This window comes from Manis javanica, chromosome 13, assembly GCF_040802235.1.
Source record: "Manis javanica isolate MJ-LG chromosome 13, MJ_LKY, whole genome shotgun sequence".
Classification (NCBI taxonomy): Eukaryota; Metazoa; Chordata; class Mammalia; order Pholidota; family Manidae; genus Manis; species Manis javanica.
This window is the reverse complement of record NC_133168.1, coordinates 23,556,664-23,576,547: the sequence shown is the minus strand read 5'-3', so window position 1 is coordinate 23,576,547 and position 19,884 is coordinate 23,556,664.

Here is a 19,884-nt window from a genome sequence, read left to right as displayed (position 1 = left end):
GAATAACAGCAGAGTGGCCGCCAGAGTTCACAGGAGTGTATCCTGAATGGCCAGAAGGTAGGATCAGTTTATCGGCGATTAAGCTTTTTAATAGCTTTTTTTTCATGATATAGGAATTTGAGTACCAGTTTTAATTTCCATATCACCCAGTAGAAGATGCATGAGTGAAAGGACTTTGATAAGGCCTCAGAAAGTTTCTTCTAGTCCACTGGTTCCAAAACCATTTTGTCCCAGGATCCCTTTCTATGCTTAAAAATTAAAGAGAATACAATACAAATTTATTTTGTTTATGTTGGTTATATCTATTGATATTTACTCTTTGGAAAGTAAAACTGAGAAATTTTTATTTAAATTTACATTTATTAATTCATTTAAAATAGCAATAGTATACCATTACATATCACCATAAATAATACCTCTTTTGAGTCTTGTCTTCCTGGAAGATAACTAGAAATTCATACCTGTTTTAGCATTCAATCCATTGTGATATGTTGTGTTGTTAAAGCATATAAAGAAAATCTAGTATCTTAAGATCTGTGATACTTGAAAAGGAAGAGTACTTTAATATTCAGATAATTTGTGAATATCCCTCTTTGGTACTATAACAAAATCAACAAGTGGTCATTTCTGAAAGGTTTCTGAAATAGGAATCAGAAAACATCCCTATAAGTTTTTTTTTATTCAAGTATAGTTGAAATACAGTCTTATATTGGTTTTAAGTATACAACACAGTGGTTAAACAGTTACCCACATTATTAAATCCTCACCCCTACTAATGCAGTTACTGTCTGTCAACTTAGAAAGATGTTACAAAATCTTCAGCTATATTCTCCATGCTCCCCATCACCAACTTATATTATGATTGAGAATTTTTGTGTGCCTTCATCTCCTTCACCCTCACCATCAACTCACCCCAACATATACCCATTGGCAACCACCAGTCACTTCTCAGTGTCTATGGGTCTACTGCTGTTTTGTTCCATTTGTTTTGTTTTGTTTTTAGAATCCACAAATAAGTGAAATCTTATGGTGTTTGTTTTCCCTGCCTGGCTTATTCACTTAGCATTATACCCTCTAGGTCCATGTTCTTGCAAATGTCAGGATTTGACCAGATAGTGGCCATTTTAACTGGTGTGATGTGGTATCTCATGGTGGCTTTCATTTACATTTCCCTGATGTTTAGTGATATGGAGCATCTTTTGATGTGTCTGCTAGCCATCCATATTTCTTTGGAAAAAAGTCTATTCAGGTCCTCCACCTATTGTTTAATCAGGCTATTTGGGTTTTTTGGTTTTTTTTGTAGTGAGGTAGATGACTTCTTTATATAGTTTGGAAGTTAACCCTTTGCCAAATAAATAATTTACAAATATATTCTGCCATACTGTAGGTCGCCTTTTTGTTCTGTTGATAGTGTCCTTTGTTGTACAGAAGCTTTTTAGTTTGATGTTGTTTTTTGGAAGGTTTTTTATTACCATTTCAATTTTACTACTTTTAATCAGTCTTTTAATATTTTCTGCTTCTTTCTGGGTCAGTCTTGGAAAGTTGTATTTTCCTAGGAATTAGTCCATTTCTTCTAGGTTGTCCAATTTATTGGCATATAATTTTCATAGAATTCTCCAGTAATCCTTTGTGTTTCTGTGGTGTCAGTTGTAACTTTTCCTTTTTTGTTATTGACTTTGTTACTTGTGTCCTCTTTTTTTCTGATTAGTCTGGCTAAGGGTTTCTCTATTTTATTTATCTTCTTAAAGAAGCAACTCTTGGTTTCATTGACTTTTTTCTGTTGTTCTATTCTTCTCTACTTTATTTCTGCTCTGAACTTTACTATGTCCCTCCTACTAACTTTGGGATTTGTTTGTTCTTCTTTTTCTAATTTCTTCATTTTGAGTTAGATTATTTATTCAGGATTATCTTGTTTCTTGAGGTATGACTATATTGCTATTCATTTTCCTCTTAGAATTGTTTTTGCAGCATCCCACATATTTCAACTGCTGTATTTTTGTTTTCATTTTTCTCCATGTATTGCTTGATTTAGTCTTTGATTTGTTCACCGATCCAGTGATTATTTAGAAGTGTTAGGGTTAGTCCTCCATGTGTTTGTGGGGGTTTTTTTCATGTAATTTACTTCTAGTTTTCATATGATTATGATCTGAAAAGATGCTTGATACAATTTATTGATGCTCTTTTTCTTCTTTATATGGGGTCTGTTCTGAAGAACATTCCATGTGCACTTGAGGAAATGTGTATCCTGATGCTTTTGGGTGGAATGTTCTGTATATATATCTGTTAAGCCCATCTGATCAATGGACTGAACTTAAAGTTGTGCTTCTAATCCCTTATTTATTTTCTGTCTGGATGATCTGTTCATTAAGGTAAGTGGTGTGTAAAAAAATCCCCTAATATGATTGTGTAGCAGTCTATTTCTCCCTTTCATTCTTTTAGTATTTGTTTTATGATATTTAGGTGCTCCTATTGGGGTGCATATATATTTATAATTGTTATATCCTCTTGTTGGACTGATCCCTTTATCATTATGGAATGTCCTTCTTTGTCTCATTACTTTGTTTTGAAATTTATTTTTTTCTGTTACAAGTACTACCAGCCTGCTTTTTTCTCCCTATTATATTCATGAAATATCTTTTTCCCATTCCTTCTCTTTCAGTCTATGTATTTCCCTAGATCTGAAATAAGTCTCTCATAGGCAGCATATAGATGGGTCTTAGTTCTTTATCCATCTGCCACCTTATGTTTTTTGATTGGTGCATTCGGTCCACTTACATTTAAGGTAGGTATTGATAGGTATGTACTTACTGACATTTTAATTGTTTTCTTGTTGTTTTTCTAGCTCTTCTCTAATCCTTTCTTCCTCCCTTGTACTCATTATTTGATGGTTTCTTTGGTGTTGTGATAGGATTACTTTTTTTAATTTTTTGTATCTGTTATAGATTTTAGGTTGTGGTTACCATAAAGTACATAGTTTCCTAAATACATAGCAGTATATATTAAGTTGGTGGTTCTGCTTTAAACACAGTCTAAAAATACATCTTTTTTATTCTTCTTCCCCCTTCAAAGTTTATGTATTAGATGTCTTAATCTGCATTTTTTGTTTATTCCTTGACTGATTTGGGGTATAATTGGTTTTACTTCTTTCAGGATTTTTTTTTAACTTCATACTTGCTTAGTTAATAATTGGTCTACTCCCTTCACTGTGAGTTTATTTTCACTAATGAAAAATATTTAGGATTAAGATCATTTCCATCTGCAGAAGTCCCTTTAACATATCCTGTAAGACTGTTTTAGTGGTGAATTCTTTTAACTTTTGTTTATCTGGGACATTTTAAATCTCTCCTTCAATTCTGAATAACCTTGCTGGGTAAAGGATTCTTAGTTGAGGGTCCTTCTGTTTGGATACATTAAATACATCATGCCACTCCCTTCTGGTCTGTAAAGTTTCTGCTGAGAAATCTGCTGATAGCCTGATGGGGTTACCCTTATACCTAATTTTTTGCCTCTCCTTTGCTGCTTTTAATACATTCTTTTTATCCTTAATTTTATCATTTTAATTACTATATATCTTTGTGTTGGCTTATTGGGGTTCCTTTTGTTAGGGGGCTCTCTGTGCTTCCAGGAACTGAGCATCTACTTCTTCCCCAAATTGGGGGCATTTTCAGCAATTATTTCTTCTTGGAGACATTCTACTCCTTCATCTCTCTCTCTCTCTCTTCTCCTTCTGGCACCCCAACTATGTGAATACTGTTTTGTTTCGAGGTGTCACACAGTTTTCTTAGCATCCTCTCATTTCTAGAGATTGTTTTTTCTCTCTGTTCCTGAGCTTCTTTGTGTTACTATTCTCTAATTTCCATTGCATTGAATAATTCCTACTTGAAGTAATATATTATTCTTTCCTTCCATTGTATTTTTTAATTTCAGTTACTGTATTCTTTGGCTCTGTCTACTTTTTCTACTCTTCTATCTCTTTTTTGAAGTTCTCCCTGAGATTGTCGATACTATTCTGCAGCCCAGTGAGCATATTTATGACTTTTTAAAAAATCTTTATCAGGAAGATTTGTGATCTCCATTTCATTTAGCCCTTTTTTCTGGTGTCTTATCCTATTCTTTTGTTTGGAACACATTCCTCTGTGTCCTCATTTTGTCAGGGTTTCTGTGTTTCTTCCTTTGTATTAGATATATCCACTATGCCTCTTGGTCTAGAGAGTAATGGCTCTATGAGGAAGGCGTCCTGTGGTGCCCCGAAGCTCAAGACTCTCTGCTCACCAGTGCCTGGTTCTCCTTTGCAGTGGAACCACAGTTGCTGTTGGGCTGTGAATGGGTCACTTTTCTGCCTTTCTGCCAGCAGTTGCAGATCTCAGTCTTCTATGACTGACAGCTCACCTTAGTCAGCCTTTGTGAGCTGTGCAGTGGCACTTCTGCTAGGATTGTTGTGGGCATGGCTGCCCTCTGCCTTTCCAGCAGCAATGTCATTGCCACAGTGCCAGTGGGGTGGGTAAAGTGGGAACACAGGGGAGTGCAGCATGGGGCTGGGTCTCCAGCATGGAAGAAGGAGCATTTGGAGCTGGCTCCCATAGGCACCTCCCCAGTAGGTCTGAGAGAGCCTTCCTCTGCCTTCCAGGCAGCAAAATCTCCCTCTGCCTGCCAGGCAGCAATGTCTGACCATTGCTGGGTTGGGCAGGTGGACTGGCACTGAAGGAATTGCCTCAGGAATGAGCTTCCCCTGAGGAGGATAGAGTTTGGAGCTGGCTCTTGAGATCACCTGACTAGTTGGGCTGAGGGAGGCCGGGGAAGCATTGCCTATCTTTCTCCTCCAGAGAGAGCTCTATCCACCCTTCACACCTCTGGTTCCCTTCCTGCTCTGGTAAATCTTTCCTTCTGCCCCCTCTGTGTTTGATCTCAGTGGGACCAATGAAGCGTGCCTGTCCTCCACAGCAGCAGGAAGCCTCAGCCTCCCAAAGTGGTCCAGTCCCCCCCCATCCCCATCCCACAGTATCCATCCCTGTGAATCACTGAGGCCCAGGGAAATGTGGACTTGTGTTTCCAGAGCTGATCTCCAGAGCCAGAGGCACAGAGCTCCTGAGCACATGTCCCTTCTCTGCCTTGTCTCTCCTCCCCCTCTGTGGGCTGAGACTGGGGAAGGGCTCGGGTCCCACTTGAGCATGGCTCTGCTGCTGTATCTTCTCTGTTTTCTTCTCTTCTGCACCAGGTGTGGATGGTCTGTTCTACAGTCTTCAGGTCATTTTCAGAGTTAGTTGTTTTTGTTGTAGTTGCTTCTTTGGTGTGTATGTGGGAGGAAGTTTCTACTTGCCTTCATACTCCACCATCTTTTTTGTGAGAAGTCTCCAACAAACTTTTATTCTTTGTCACATTAAAATCTATTGTTAGCTTACTCTTTGAATGGATCTTTTACCCATGAATGAATTTGTAACATTTGGAGCATACTATTTCACTAATTTATGGAGATTTTCCAAATGTTGACAGATTTCAATATACAATATAAAAAAATCCATTAATATCACTACCAATCTCATCAGGGGAGTTTTTTACATATTGGAAGCTATCAAGCTCATGGTGGCAGATATAAGCCTTTATAATTTTTGTTTTGTATTTTTAAATAAATTATAAATATAAATATAAGCTATTTATATTCTGCCAATTTCTGAAGAGGATTTGGGGTGTCTCCCAATAAATAAATAAATGTAATACATTTACCACAATGGTTAAAGAAAAGTAATCAAGAAAGAGGGATCATTATACCAAAGATCCCAATTGAAATATGATTTCATAGACAGCTCTCAGAGGAAAAAGGAAGCATACAAATTTCCCTTTATCTCATAAAAGGAAACAGAGCAGCAATTTTGTCAGGTTTCCTGGCACTCAGTCATCACATTTCCTACCACTAACTTCTAAGGAAATGTTGTGACCATGGTTAGAGATGGAGCATTGAACAAACTTTCTTCCATATGCAGCTTTATAAAAGATGCATAAATAATCCTTGTGTGACTATTACTAAAATCAGCCCTCAAAATGTTAAGAATGTAATGTTAAATCACAGTCCTATGAAGGAATTTCTATGGGTACATAACTTTTTAGTGGTCTGGCATAGTAGAGCTATAAAGCTTACAGCATATAGAACTTATTGTTTAAATTGTCCCTTGGATGGAACCTTCACACTGGTTTTGAAATATTAACTGCTATAAGATTTTCCATCCATCCATAAACAACTAGAAAACTGGACAAAATATAGGAAACAACTGCTTTCAGCCATTGGACATCAAGAAGTACAGAAACATGATCCCAAAGAGAGGAGAAACAAAAAAGGGCCTACAATTACCCCAGCTTACTGATTGAAAGCAGTTTCCAGAGTGTAATATAAGGAGAGGACCCCAAACAGAACCCAGTAGTCATACTGATTGTACTGGAAGCCCCAGCTAGTGCTATAGGTTGAAAAGAAAAGAAAAAGGCATATAGATTGGAAAGGAAGAAATTAAATTGCCTTTATTCACAGATGACCTGTTTACCCAAGTAGAAAATTCTAAGGGATCTACTAAAAAGCTACTAAAGCTATAGTAAGTTCAGCAAGTGCACAGTTTACAAACAGTATTTTTTTAAACTATTTCTATAACTTTCAATGAACAGTTGAAATTGGAATTAAAAAATAAAATTACAATAATACTACAAATATGAAATACTTATAAATTTATCAAAATATGACATGAATCATACACTGAAAACTACAAAACATGTCTGAGAGAAATTGAGAAAGCCCAAGTAAATGGAGAGAGATACTTTACTAATGAGTTGGAAGACTCCTTTTATTAATTATCAATTTTGCTCTAATTAAGCTCTATATGCAATGAAATTTTAATCAAAATTTCACCAGATTTTTTATTTTAGTAGAAACTTGTAAGTCAATTCTTAAATTTGTGTGGAAATGCAAAGGATCTAGAATAGTTGAACAATTTTGAAAAAGAAGAAAATGCTGGAGGACTTATATTACCTGATTCCAAAACTTCAAGCTACAGTAGTTAAGATGATGTGGTATTAATGTAAGGCAGGCAGAGAGAACTGAATATAAAGTCCAGAAATATATATACATATATAAAATCACTTGGCCAATATATGTATATATGCTCAATTGATTTTTTTCTGCATAGAAATCAAGGAAATTCAACAAAGAAAATATGGTATTCAACAAATAATGATGAGACAATATCAATATGGAAAAAAAGAAACTCAAGCTTTATTTCATCGTATGTATAAAAATAACTTGAAATGAATAGGCCTAAACATTAAAGCTAGTACTAAGTAGTTTTGAGAAGAAAACATAGGAGTAAAATTTTATAAGCTTTCATTAGGCAAAGGCACACTAAGCATGAATCAAAGAAGAAAAATTTTATTGAATCCCTTTAATAATCTTGTAGAACAGATCTACAAGAAATTAACTTCTTTAGCTTATATTTATATATAAATGACTAAAGTTCTCCTTCATTCTTGAAGGGAATTTTGCCATTATAGAACTTTTGATTAACAATTTTGTTTTTCTTTCAATCCTTACAGTATATCATCTATTGCCTTCTGGTTTCCATGATTTCTGATGGGGAATGAGCTGTTAATGTTATTAAGGATCATTTGCATGAAATGAATTGCTTCTCTCTTGCTAATTTTAAGACTCTTTATCTTTGGCTTTCTGCCCCTTGACTATAGTATATGGATATCTGAGTTTATCCTGCTTGGAAATCGTTGAGCTTCTTGGATGTGTAGATTTATGTCTTCAATCAAATATGAGAAGTTTTCAACAACCATTTCTTCAAATATTCTTTTTGTTCCATTCTTTCTTGTTTCTCCTTTGGAGACTTGCATAATAAATAAGTTTCTGTATTTGATGGTGTCCCACAGGTCCCTCAGGTTCTGTTCATTTTTCTTCATTCCTTTTTTCTTTCTGTTCCTTAGATGGGACAATTTCAATTGCATAGAAAGGATGCATAAAAATTACATAAAGAAGATGAAGTTGGAGAGAGCTTTCCAGAAATAGAGATATGGTTGTGCAAAGGCCCTGTGGTATGAGTCAGGATGGCAGAATCTAAAAGATGATTCTGTGACTATAGAGAAGAGAGCAAGAAGAAGAATGTGAAGTGAGTTGTAAGAAGAAGGACCAGTCTATGAAAGCTTTCATAGGATCATGAGATTTTTTTCTTTATTCTAAGAACAGTGTGAAGGTACTAGAGGATTCTAAGAAGGAATAATAGGTGACATTCCACAGAATAGTTGTGAATAATCACTTTCAGATAGAATAGACCACTTAAAAGGAAATTTTGGGAGGAGCCAAGATGGCAGCATGAGTAGGACAGCTGAAATCTCCTCCCAAAAACATATATATTTTTGAAAATACAACAAATATAACTATTCCTAAAAGAGATACCAGAAGACACAGGACAACAGCCAGGCTACATATACATCTACCAGAACCCAGCACCTCACGAAGGGGGTAAGATACAAGCTGCAGCCCAGTGGGACCCAAGCGACACCCCTACCCCAGCTCCCTGGTGGTAGGAGAGGAGTTGGAGTGGGGAGGGAGTGGAAGCCCAAGACTGCTAAACACACAGCCTTAGTCATCCACACTGGAAGTGCAGACATACAGTGCATGGTGTGCTGGGTACTAGAGAAACGGAACAGTACAACCTGGAAGTAGGTTCCCAAAGCTGGTGCCCCTGGGACAAAAGAAAAGCAAGTGCTTTTTGAATGTCTTAAAGAGACAGGGGCCTCACAGTTGGATGGAAGCATCCCGGTGCACTCAGTCCAACAGCTGGGAATCCCAGGAAACTCCAGGCGCCCTAACCCCCTGGGTGTCAGGGCAGCTCTGAGACCCCTCATGGTGATAAACAGCCTCCTACCCATTCCCCCTCCAGTGCAGCCCTGCCAAAGCGGAGCAGCAGCCTGAAAGTGACCACACCCACAGCAACTGCACAGAGCTTACTCCACAGCACCTGGGCAAGAATCAGAGACCCTGTCTGTGCGCAACTACCCAGCACAAGCTGCTAAGGGTCACTGTTCTCCCAGGAAAGGAAGGCCAGGAGCAAGTGGAAAGGGAATTGGTTCTCCCAGATGACATGTGTGCCAACTGCCCACAACTACCTCTATCGCCATGAAAAGGCAGAATAACTTGATACAGACCAGACTAACCTAGACATCCTCCCTTGAGAAGGAATCTGGGGAGATAGATATAAACAATCTTCCTGAAAAAGAATTCAAAATAAAGGTCATGACCATGCTGATGGACTTGCAGAGAAATATGCAAGAGCTAAGGAGGGAGAATACAGAAATAAAACAATCTCTGAAAGGACTTAAGAGCAGACAGGATGAGGTACAAGAGGCCGTTAATGGAATAAAAATCAGAGAACAGGAATACACAGAAGCTGAGGCACAGAGTGATAAAAGAATCTCCAGGAATGAAAGAATATTAAGAGAACTGTGTGACCAATCCAAATGGAACAATAATTGCATCATAGGAGTACCAGAAGAAGAAGAGAGAAAAAAGGGGATAGAAACTGTCTTTGAAGAAATAATTGCTGAAAACTTCCCCAAACTGGGGGAGGAAATAGCCTCCCAGACCACGGAAGCACACAGAACTCCCAATACAAGAGACCCAAAGAGGACAACAAGAAGGCACATAATAATTAAAATGGCAAAGATCAAAGACAAGGATTGAGTATTAAAGGAAGCCAGAGAGAGAAAAGAGGTCACCTACAAAGGAAAACCCATTAGGCTATCATCAGACTTCTCAACAGAAACCTTACAGGTCAGAAAAGAATGGCATGATATATTTAATGCAATGCCTTGAACCAAGGACACTGTATCCAGCACAGTTATCATTTAAATATGAAGGAGGGAGTAACCAATTCCCAGACAAGCAAAAGTTGAGGGAATTTGCCTTCCACAAACCACCTCTACAGGGTATTTTAGATGGACTGCTCTAGATGGAAGCATTCCTAAGGCTAAACAGATGTCACCTGAGAAAATAAAATGACAGCAAAGAAAGTGGAACAATCAAATACTGACTAAAGGCAAAAATTAAAATCAACTACCCACAAAAGCAATCAAAGGAAACACAAAAGAGCACACACACAAAAAAAACACCTAACAAATAAAGAATGGAGGAGGAGAAATAAGAAGGGATAGAAATAAAGAAATATCAGAGAGTGTTTATAATAGCTCAATAAGTGAGTTAAGTTAGACAGTAAGATAGTAAAGAAGCTAACCTTGAACAAGTGGTAACCACAAACCTAAAGCCTGCAATGGCAATAAATACATATCTATCAATAATCACCCTAAATGTAAATGGACTGAATGCACCAATCAAAAGACACAGAGTAATAGAATGGATAAAAAAGCAAGACCTGGAGGATTAAAGATGGCGGCATGAGAGGAGAGACAGAGGCTTCCTCCTAAAACTGGATACAATTAGAAAATTTAATTGGCACAACTAATCCTGAGAGAGCAACAGGAAAGAGGATGGCATCAGACTGCACACACCTGGAGAAAAGAGCAGACCTCACGGAATGGGGTAACGTACCAGAGCTGTGGCTCCACGGGACCCGAGCCCCTCCCCTACCCCAGCTCACCGGCAGGAGGAAGACAAACAAAGCAGGGAGGGAGTGGAAGGCTTGGGACTGTTGAATACCTAGCTCCGGAGATCTGCTCCAGGAGCACAAACCTACATTTCATGGTGCTTTCATAAGACTCACATGACTACTGGGTTGGAAAGTTAATACAGGCAGAGTTCCTGGGGAGACTGGGATTCTGGCTGCTTGTGGAAAGCAGAGATCCATATCTGGCTATTCTGGGGCAAAAACTTATACCTGTGTGACCGGCCCACTGGCTCAGGCAGTGGAGACAGGCACAGCAGCCAGGAGGTAGGGAACAGCTCTTTCCTACTCCCAGGCACCAGTACCGCTCCCCTGCAACTCCCAACATTGCTTCAGGGGCTCAGCAGTTCCAGAATAGAGCTTCTGGACACTAGAGAGTGCCATACACAAACATGAAATGCCAAAGGAACCATGTCCAGAGTAAAATTGTTAATACAACTCCCAAGAAAGATTTAAATGATATGGAACTCATTACTCTTCCTGAAAGGGAGTACAAAATAAAAATCATCAACTTCCTAATGGAGGTATGGAAAGACATCCAGGGAATGAACTCAGGTCAGAGATCCAATCCTTAAAGAACACAGTGGAGGGTATTAAAAGCAGGTTTGGATACAGTGGAGGAGGCAATAAATGAAATAGAAACCAGAGAAGAGGAATACAAAGAAGCTGAGGCACAGAGAGAAAAAAGAATCTCTAAAAATGAAAGAATATTGAGAGAACTGTGTGACCAATCCAAGCGGAACAATATTCACATTATAGGGACACCAGAAGAAGAAGATAGAGAGAAAGGGATAGAAAGTGTCTTTGAGGAGGTAGTTGCTGAAAACATCCCCAATCTGGGGAAGGACATAGTCTGTCAGGCCATGGAGATCCACAGATCCCCCAACACAAGGGACCCAAGGAAGACAACCCCAAGACACATAGTAATTAAAATGGGAAAGATCAAGGATAAGGACAGACTGCTAAAAGCAGCCAGAGTCAGAAATAAGATCACATACAAAGGAAAGCCCATCAGGCTAACATCAGACTTCTCAGCAGAAACCTTACAGGCCAGAAGGGAGTGGCATGATGTATTAAATGCCATGAAGCAGAAGGGCCTGGAACCAAGATTACTTTATCCAGCAAGATTATCATTTAAATTTGAAGGAGGGATTAAACAATTTCCTGAGAAGCAAAAGCTGAGAGAGTTTACGTCCCATACACCATCTCTGCAGCCTATTTTGGAGGGACTGCTATAGATGGAAGTGTTCCTAGGGTTGGATAGCTGTCACCAGAGGTAGTAAAATCACGGTAGGGAGGGTGGAGCAGCTGATTGTGAGGCAAATCCAAAATTAAATTGACTATCCCCAAAGTCAATCAAGGGATAGACAAAAAGTACAGAATTTGATACCTAATATACAAAGAATGAAGGAGGAAGAAAAGGGAGGAAATAGAAAAGAACCTTTAGATTGTGTTTGTAAGAGCATACTAAGTGCATTAAGTTGAACTCTTAGACAGTAAGGAAAGTAACCTGGAACTTTGGTAACCACAAATCTAAAGCCTGAAATGGCAATAAGTACATACTTATCGATAATCACCCTAAATGTAAATGAACTGAATGCACCAATCAAAAGACATACAGTCACTGAATGGATAAAAAAAACAAGACCCTTCTATATGCTGCTTACAAGAGACTCACCTCAAACCTAAAGATATGCACAGACTAAAAGTCAAGGGATGGAAAAAGATATTTCATGCAAACAACAGGGAGAAAAAAGCAGGTGTTGCAGTACTAGTATCAGACAAAATAGACTTCAAAACAAAGGAAGTAAAAAGAGATAAGAAGGACATTACATAATGATAAAGGGCTCAGTCCATCAAGAGGGTATAACCATTCTATATATATATATGCACCCAACACAGGAGCACCAGCATATGTGAAACAAATACTAACAGAACTAAAGGAGGAAATAGACTGCAATGCATTCATTCTAGGAGACTTCAACACACCATTCACTCCAAAGGACAGATCCACCAGACAGAAAATAAGTAAGGACACAGAGGCACTGAACAACACACTAGAACAGATGGATCTAATAGACATCTATAAAACTCTACACCCAAAAGCAACAGGTTACACATTCTTCTCAAGTGCACATGGAACATTCTCCAGAATAGACTACATACTAGGCCACAAAAAGAGCCTCAGTAAATTCAAAAAGATTGAAATCCTACCAACTAAATTTCAGACCACAAAGGTATAAAACTAGAAATAAATTGTACCAAGAAAGCAAAAAGGCTCACAAACACATGGAGGCTTAACAACATGCTTCTAGTCAATAGATCAGTGACCAAATTAAAATGGAGATCCAGCAATATATGGAAATAAATGACAACAATAACACAAAGCCCCAACTTCTGTGGGACGCAGCGAAAGCAATCAAGAGGAAAGTATATAGCAATCCAGGCATATTTAAAGAAGGAAGAACAAACTCAAATGGAAGTCTAGTGTCACAATTACCAAATTGGAAAAAAGAACAAATGAGGCCTAAAGTCAGCAGAAGGAGAGACATAATAAAGATCAGAGAAGAAATAAACAAAATTGAGAAGAATGAAACAATAGAAAAAATCAAGGAAACAAAGAGCTGGTTCTTTGAGAAAATAAACAAAATAGAAAAGCCTCTAGCCAGACTTATTAAGAGAAAAAGAGAATCAACACACATCAACAGAATCAGAAATGAGAAAGGAAACATCATGACGGACCTCACAGAAATACAAAGAATTATTAGAGACTACTATGAAAACCTATATGCTAAGAAGCTGGAAAATCTAAAAGAAATGGACAACTTCCTAGCAAAATAAAACCTTCCAAGACTGACCAAGGAAGAAAGAGAAAATCTAAAGAGACCAAATACCAGCAACTAAATTGAAGCGGTAATCAAAAACTACCCAAGAACAAAACCCCTTGGCCAGATGGAATTACCACAGAATTTTATCAGACTACAGAGAAGACATAATACCCATTCTCCTCAAAGTTTTCAAAAAAATGGAAGAGGAGAGAATACTCCCAAACTCATTCTATGAAGTCAGCATCACCCTAATACCAAAACCAGGCAAAGACCCCACCAAAAAAGAAAATTACAGACCAATATCCCTGATGAACATAGATGTAAAAATACTCAACAAAATATTAGCAAACCGAATTCAAAAATACATCAAGAGGATCATATACCATGATCAACTGGGATTCATCTCAGGGACACAAAGACAGTACGCCCCTTGAAAATCCATCAACATCATCCACCACATCAACAAAAAGAAGGACTAAAACCACATGATCATCTCCATAGATGCTGAAAAAGCATTTGACAAATTCAACATCCATTCACGATAAAAACTCTCAGCAAAATGGGTATAGAGGGCAAATACCTCAACATAATAAAGGCCATATATGAAAAACCTACAGCCAACATCATACTGAACAGCGACAAGCTGAAAGCATTTGCTCTAAGATTGGGAACAAGACAGGGATGCCCACTCTCCCCATTGTTATTCAACATAGTACAAGAGGTCATAGCCATGGCAATTAGACAAAACAAAGAAATACAAGGAATCCAGGTCGGTAAAGCAGAAATCAAACTGTCACTATTTTCAGATGACGTGATATTGTACATAAAAAACCCTAAAGACTCCACTCCAAAACTACTAGAACTGATATCAGAATACAGCAAAGTTGCAGGATACAAAATTAATACAAAGAAATCTGAGGCTTTCCTATACATTAACAATGAACTAATAGGAGAAACCAGGAAAACAATTCCATTCACAATTGCATCAAAAAGAATAAAATACCTAGGAATAAACCTAACCAAGGAAGTGAAAGACCTATACCCCAAAAACTACAAGACATTGTTAAGAGAAATTAAAGAAGACACTAACAAATGGAAACTCATCCCATGCTCTTGATTAGGAAGAATTAAACTGTCAAAATGGCCATCATGCCCAAAGCAATTACAGATTTAATGCAATCCCTATCAAATTACCAACAGCATTCTTCAACGAACCTGAACAAATAGTTCTAAAATTCATATGGAAACACCAAAGTTCCCAAATAGCCAAAGCAATCCTGAGAAGGAAGAATAAAGTGGGAGGGATCTTGCTACCCAACTTCAAGCTCTAGTACAAAGCCACTATAATCAAGACAGTTTGATAATGGCACAAGAACAGAACCACAGACCAGTGGAACAGAATAGAGTCTCCAGACATTAACCTGAACATATATGGTCAATTAATATTCGATAAAGGAGCCATGGACATACAATTGGGAAATGACAGCCTCTTCAACAGATGGTGCTGGCAAAACTGGACAGCTACACGTAAGAGAATGAAACTGGACCATTGTCTAACCCCATACACAAAAGTAAATTCGAAATGGATCAAAGAACTGAACATAAGCCATGAAACTATAAAACTCTTAGAAAAAAACAGGCAAAAATCTTTTGGACATAAACATGAGTGACTTCTTCATGAACATATCTCCCAGGGAAAGGGAAACAAAAGCAAAAATGAACAAGTGGGACCATATCAAGCTAAAAAGCTTCTGTACAGCAAAGGACACCATAAGTAGAACAAAAAGGTACCCTACAGTATGGGAGAATATATTCATAAATGACAGATTGGATTAAGGGTTGACATCCAAACTCACACACCTCAACAAACAAAAAGTGAACAATCTAATTTAAAAAATGGGCAGAGGAGCTGAACAGACAGTTCTCCAAAGAAGAAATTCAGATGGCCAACAGACACATGAAAAGATGCTCCACATCACTAGTCATCAGAGAAATGCAAATTAAAACCACAATGAGATATCACTTCACACCAGTAAGGATCACCACCATCCAAAAGACAAACAACAACAAATGTTGGTGAGGTTTTGGAGAAAGGGGAACCCTCCTACACTGCTGGTGGGAATGTAAATTAGTTCAACCATTGTGGAAAACAGTATGGAGGTTCCTCAAAAAGCTCAAAATAGAAATACCATTTGACCCAGGAATCCCACTTCTAGGAATTTACCCTAAGTATGCAGCAGCCCAATTTGAAAAAGACAGATGTACCCCTATGTTTATTGCAGCAGTATTTACAATAGCTAAGAAATGGAAGCAACCTAAGTGTTGATCAGTAGATGAATGGATAAAGAAGATGTGGTACATATGCAGAATGGAATATTATTCAACCATAAGAAGAAAACACATCCTACCATTTGCAACAACATGGATGGAGCTAGAGGGTATTATTATTATGCTCAGTGAAATAAGCCAGGCAGACAAAGACAAGTACCAAATGGTTTCACTCATATGTGGAATATAAGAACAAAGGAAAAACTGAAGGAATAAAACAGCAGCAGCATCACAGAACCCAAGGATGGACTAACAGTTACCAAAGGGAAAGGGACTGGGGAGGATGGGTGGGAAGGGAGGGAGAAGGTGGGGAAAGAAGAAAGGGGGCCTTATGATTAGCATGTAGAATGTGGGGGGCATAGGGAGGGCTGTGCAACACAGAGAAGACAAGTAGTGATTCTACAGCATCTTACTACACTGATGGACAGTGACTAATGAGGCATGTGGGGCGGACTTGGTGAAGGGGGGAGTCTAGTAAACATAATGTTCCTCATGTAATTGTAGATTAATGATACCAAAATAAATAAATAAATAAATATTAAAAAAAGGAAATTTTGGTAGTCCAGACAGGATAGTAGATAAGAGTGGATAGTGGGTTATAGAAGAGTGATGCTGGTGGAAAGGGTGAGAACAGGAACATTTTGAGAGATATTCAGTATGGTCAAATTGACAGGATTTGGCAATATTTGATATAGATAGTGAGGTAAAAATCAGCACTAAGGATAACTCATGGGTCTCTGGTTCATACACATGGACTGATGAGAGCACCATGATGTAAGAAGTACTAAAAGAAGCCAGATTTGGAGGCACTGTATGGCAAGACTCTAAGTTCAGGGCTGGACATGTTGAATTTAAGGTATATTTGAGATACTCAAGAGCCCAGTGAGCAGTTGGACATTCGGAACTGACTTGAATAAAGAGATAAATTGTCAGTCATCAGGGCATCCCCAGTAATTGAACTCTAGAAGAGTTTTCTTAGGAAAGGAATGCAGCATGAGAAAAAATGGGGGGATGGGATTATGGAGAACAAGCCCAGGACAATGCTTTGAGGGAAATGAGTATATATAGAAAATATAAGAGGAAATATAAGAGGAAAACAGAAATATATAAGAGGCTGATACCAGGAGAGATGAGGGAATAAATTATTTTAAAATGAGAGTGCAGTCATCATAGGTAATGAGTTCCAAGATTATCCATTGAATTCAACTACATGGGGAACATTAGTTACCTTCACAAAAAGCATTTTTGTGGATTCTTGAGGGCATAAATTAGATTGTAATGGTTTTCAAAGGAGTAAGGAATGGAGCAATGATTATAGACAACTCAAGAAATTTGGTTTTGAATAGGAAGAGAAGAAAAAAGATAGAAATTTATGGAGACAAAACTTATTTTACCCAGGAAAGACTTCAACAAGTATAAACGTGCATAGGAATGGTCAATATTCATGATGGAGGTGAAGACCGTGATCCAGGTGCCCAAATCATCAACACCTGAAAGAGACCCAGAGGCTACCATATGACATAAACCAGGAGAAAGAGAGGGTGATGGAGGGAATGGCATGGACTTCACAGGAAAGGGCTTTTATAAGAGAGTAAGGTAGCACCAACTCAGAAGAAGCAACATGAACACCAATTACATGTCCATCCACAAAGTATGGAAGGTGAGCGGTAAAAAGAATGAATGGCACCACTTTGAGAAGGCTACAAGGAATGCTCTGTCCTTGGGGTAGAGTCTTGTTTCTACTAAGGCAAGAGGGTCTTGGGAAAATTTAGAAGAGGGTAGGATGTAAGGGCATCTGTCTATTAGACTGTGATATCCTTGAGATCAAGGATTATGTCTGTATTGACAAGACAGTTTAGACTAATGCTTCTCAGACTTCAGTGTTCATCAGAATCACCTGGAGGATCTTAAAATCCAGAGAGCTATGTCCCATTCTCAGAGTTTCTGATTTAAACAATCTCAGGTAAGCTCAAGGATGTGCATTTCTAATAAGTTCCCAGGTGACACTCATGCTGCTGGTCTATAAACCACACTTTAAAAACCACTGAGATAGTCTATGTGGTGATAATAAACAAATCCTAAAACCTCAACATAAGTTTATTTTCACTTACATGAAGTCTAACGGGGTTGGGTAACTGTCTAGGGCATTATCTTCTAAGCAGGAGCCCAGGAAGAATCCAGGTTGTTTATCCCTTACTGTGATGCCACCCCAAACTCGGGCCTCCAGTGTCACATGGGAAGGGGAGAGAGACTTGGAGAATCACATACTGTGTGTTCAGGGGTCAGGTCCGGAAGTGGTTTACATCATCTCTGCTCAATATCACTGGGAAGATCTTAGTCACATGGCCTAAACATAACAGCAAGGGAATCTGGGACATATGAAGGAGGACCTGGATGTTGGGGAATCATTAACAGTCTCTGTCACAGCATCTTCCGTCTCTAACCTTAGCAGAGGGACTAATGCCAGTCAAGAGCAGGAGCTCAGTATGCACTGACTCATTTATAAATTGAATAGAACTTAAATTATTTGACTAAAACCCAGGTTTAAGTTCTTCTTTAGGCAGACAAAGCACCCTTTACAACTAACCATTGTTATCCATGTACATCATCCAACACACACACACACAACATGGCCTTCTCCGAGTGACCTTTTCTGACCTTGTCAGGTTCAACTCCACCTTGCTACACCTGGGACATTCATAGATTTAAGAGATATGACATGCTGAGAGGGAAAAAATAATTATACTGATGAAAAAAGCAAGGCTGTATCATGTTTACTCCCCTTCTCTATAAAGTCAGACGTTTGAAGTAGAGTATTTAGTTCAACAAGCAGACTCATTTTTAGGAAGGTTATGCCCTTGGGATGTTCCACTTCCTGTACTGCCTTCAAGGCCTTTATTATATTCCAGGGCTGGCAATGGCCAAGTGACAGGAATGTTGACAGCTCTATTAGCTGTAGAAGCAGGACAGGTCGATCAAGGTTCTCACATCTCTCAGTAATGAGCTGAGTTTCCAAAGGCAGCCCAGATTCCAGCAGGATGAGCTGTGGGATCTTGTTACAAGATGAAATGGCTTCACAAGGGCTGCTTTTACCTCTAGGATCCTTGGTCACCACTTGAAATAGAAAGTGCTAGTCCTGTTGCAAACTAGCTTCCTGCCAGCCTTTAGTAGCACCCAGTGCAGAGTACAGAAATACAAACTGAGAGGCAGAGAACAAATTCTGGGCTCTAACGTGTCAGAAGAGCAAGTTTCTTCCTTGACCATTTGTGCTCTTCCAGGAAGGAAAAGATCCTGGTGATGGGTGCTTGAGATAAGCAGACCTTTCGGTTCCCATCTCTGAAGACACAAGACATCATCTTTTAACAATTTGCATCTCATTTTTATCTCCAGTTGAAGCACACGTCTCACAATGATGAAGAAATACTTTGTTTAACAAGCATGTCTATTCAGGGGAAAAATGAGAAAACTTTATAAAAATAAAATGAAAAAAGTTCCAGTGAGGAGTAAAGAATGCATTATTCGATATCTCAATACACTTGGTGTAACATAGGGGTTTCCAATTAAAAAGTAGATTGGTGTTTTACTAGATTTATAATTTTCACAGCATTTCATAGTTAGAAAACATATTAGAACAGGTAATATCTAGCTGCTGCTTTGACCTTTTGCACAATACAAATCTTATTTATCTTCAAGTTCTCATGACACTGACCGCAGGGACAAAAATCAGTTTCTTAATTCTTGACCCTGGTGGGTTGCCTTTCAAAAGAAAGCAGAGACATTTGTACTGATTTTCGCTGAGTTCACTTTCACAAACATGATCTGTATTCAGATCTCTACATGTGCCAGGAAGTGAATTGGTTGAGTGATATTGTATTTGTAAAATGCCAGTATGACCTAACAGCTACTTCACAGGGAGGACTTGTTCAGGAATAAATCTTATCTTCTGATATGCTGCTATAGACATCTGGGAACCAGAGCTATCCAAAGTCTCTACCAACACAGCATTCCACAAGACAGTCTTTATTAAGGTACTGTTGATCTAAAAAACACAGAAATGGTATTGCTCTGGAATC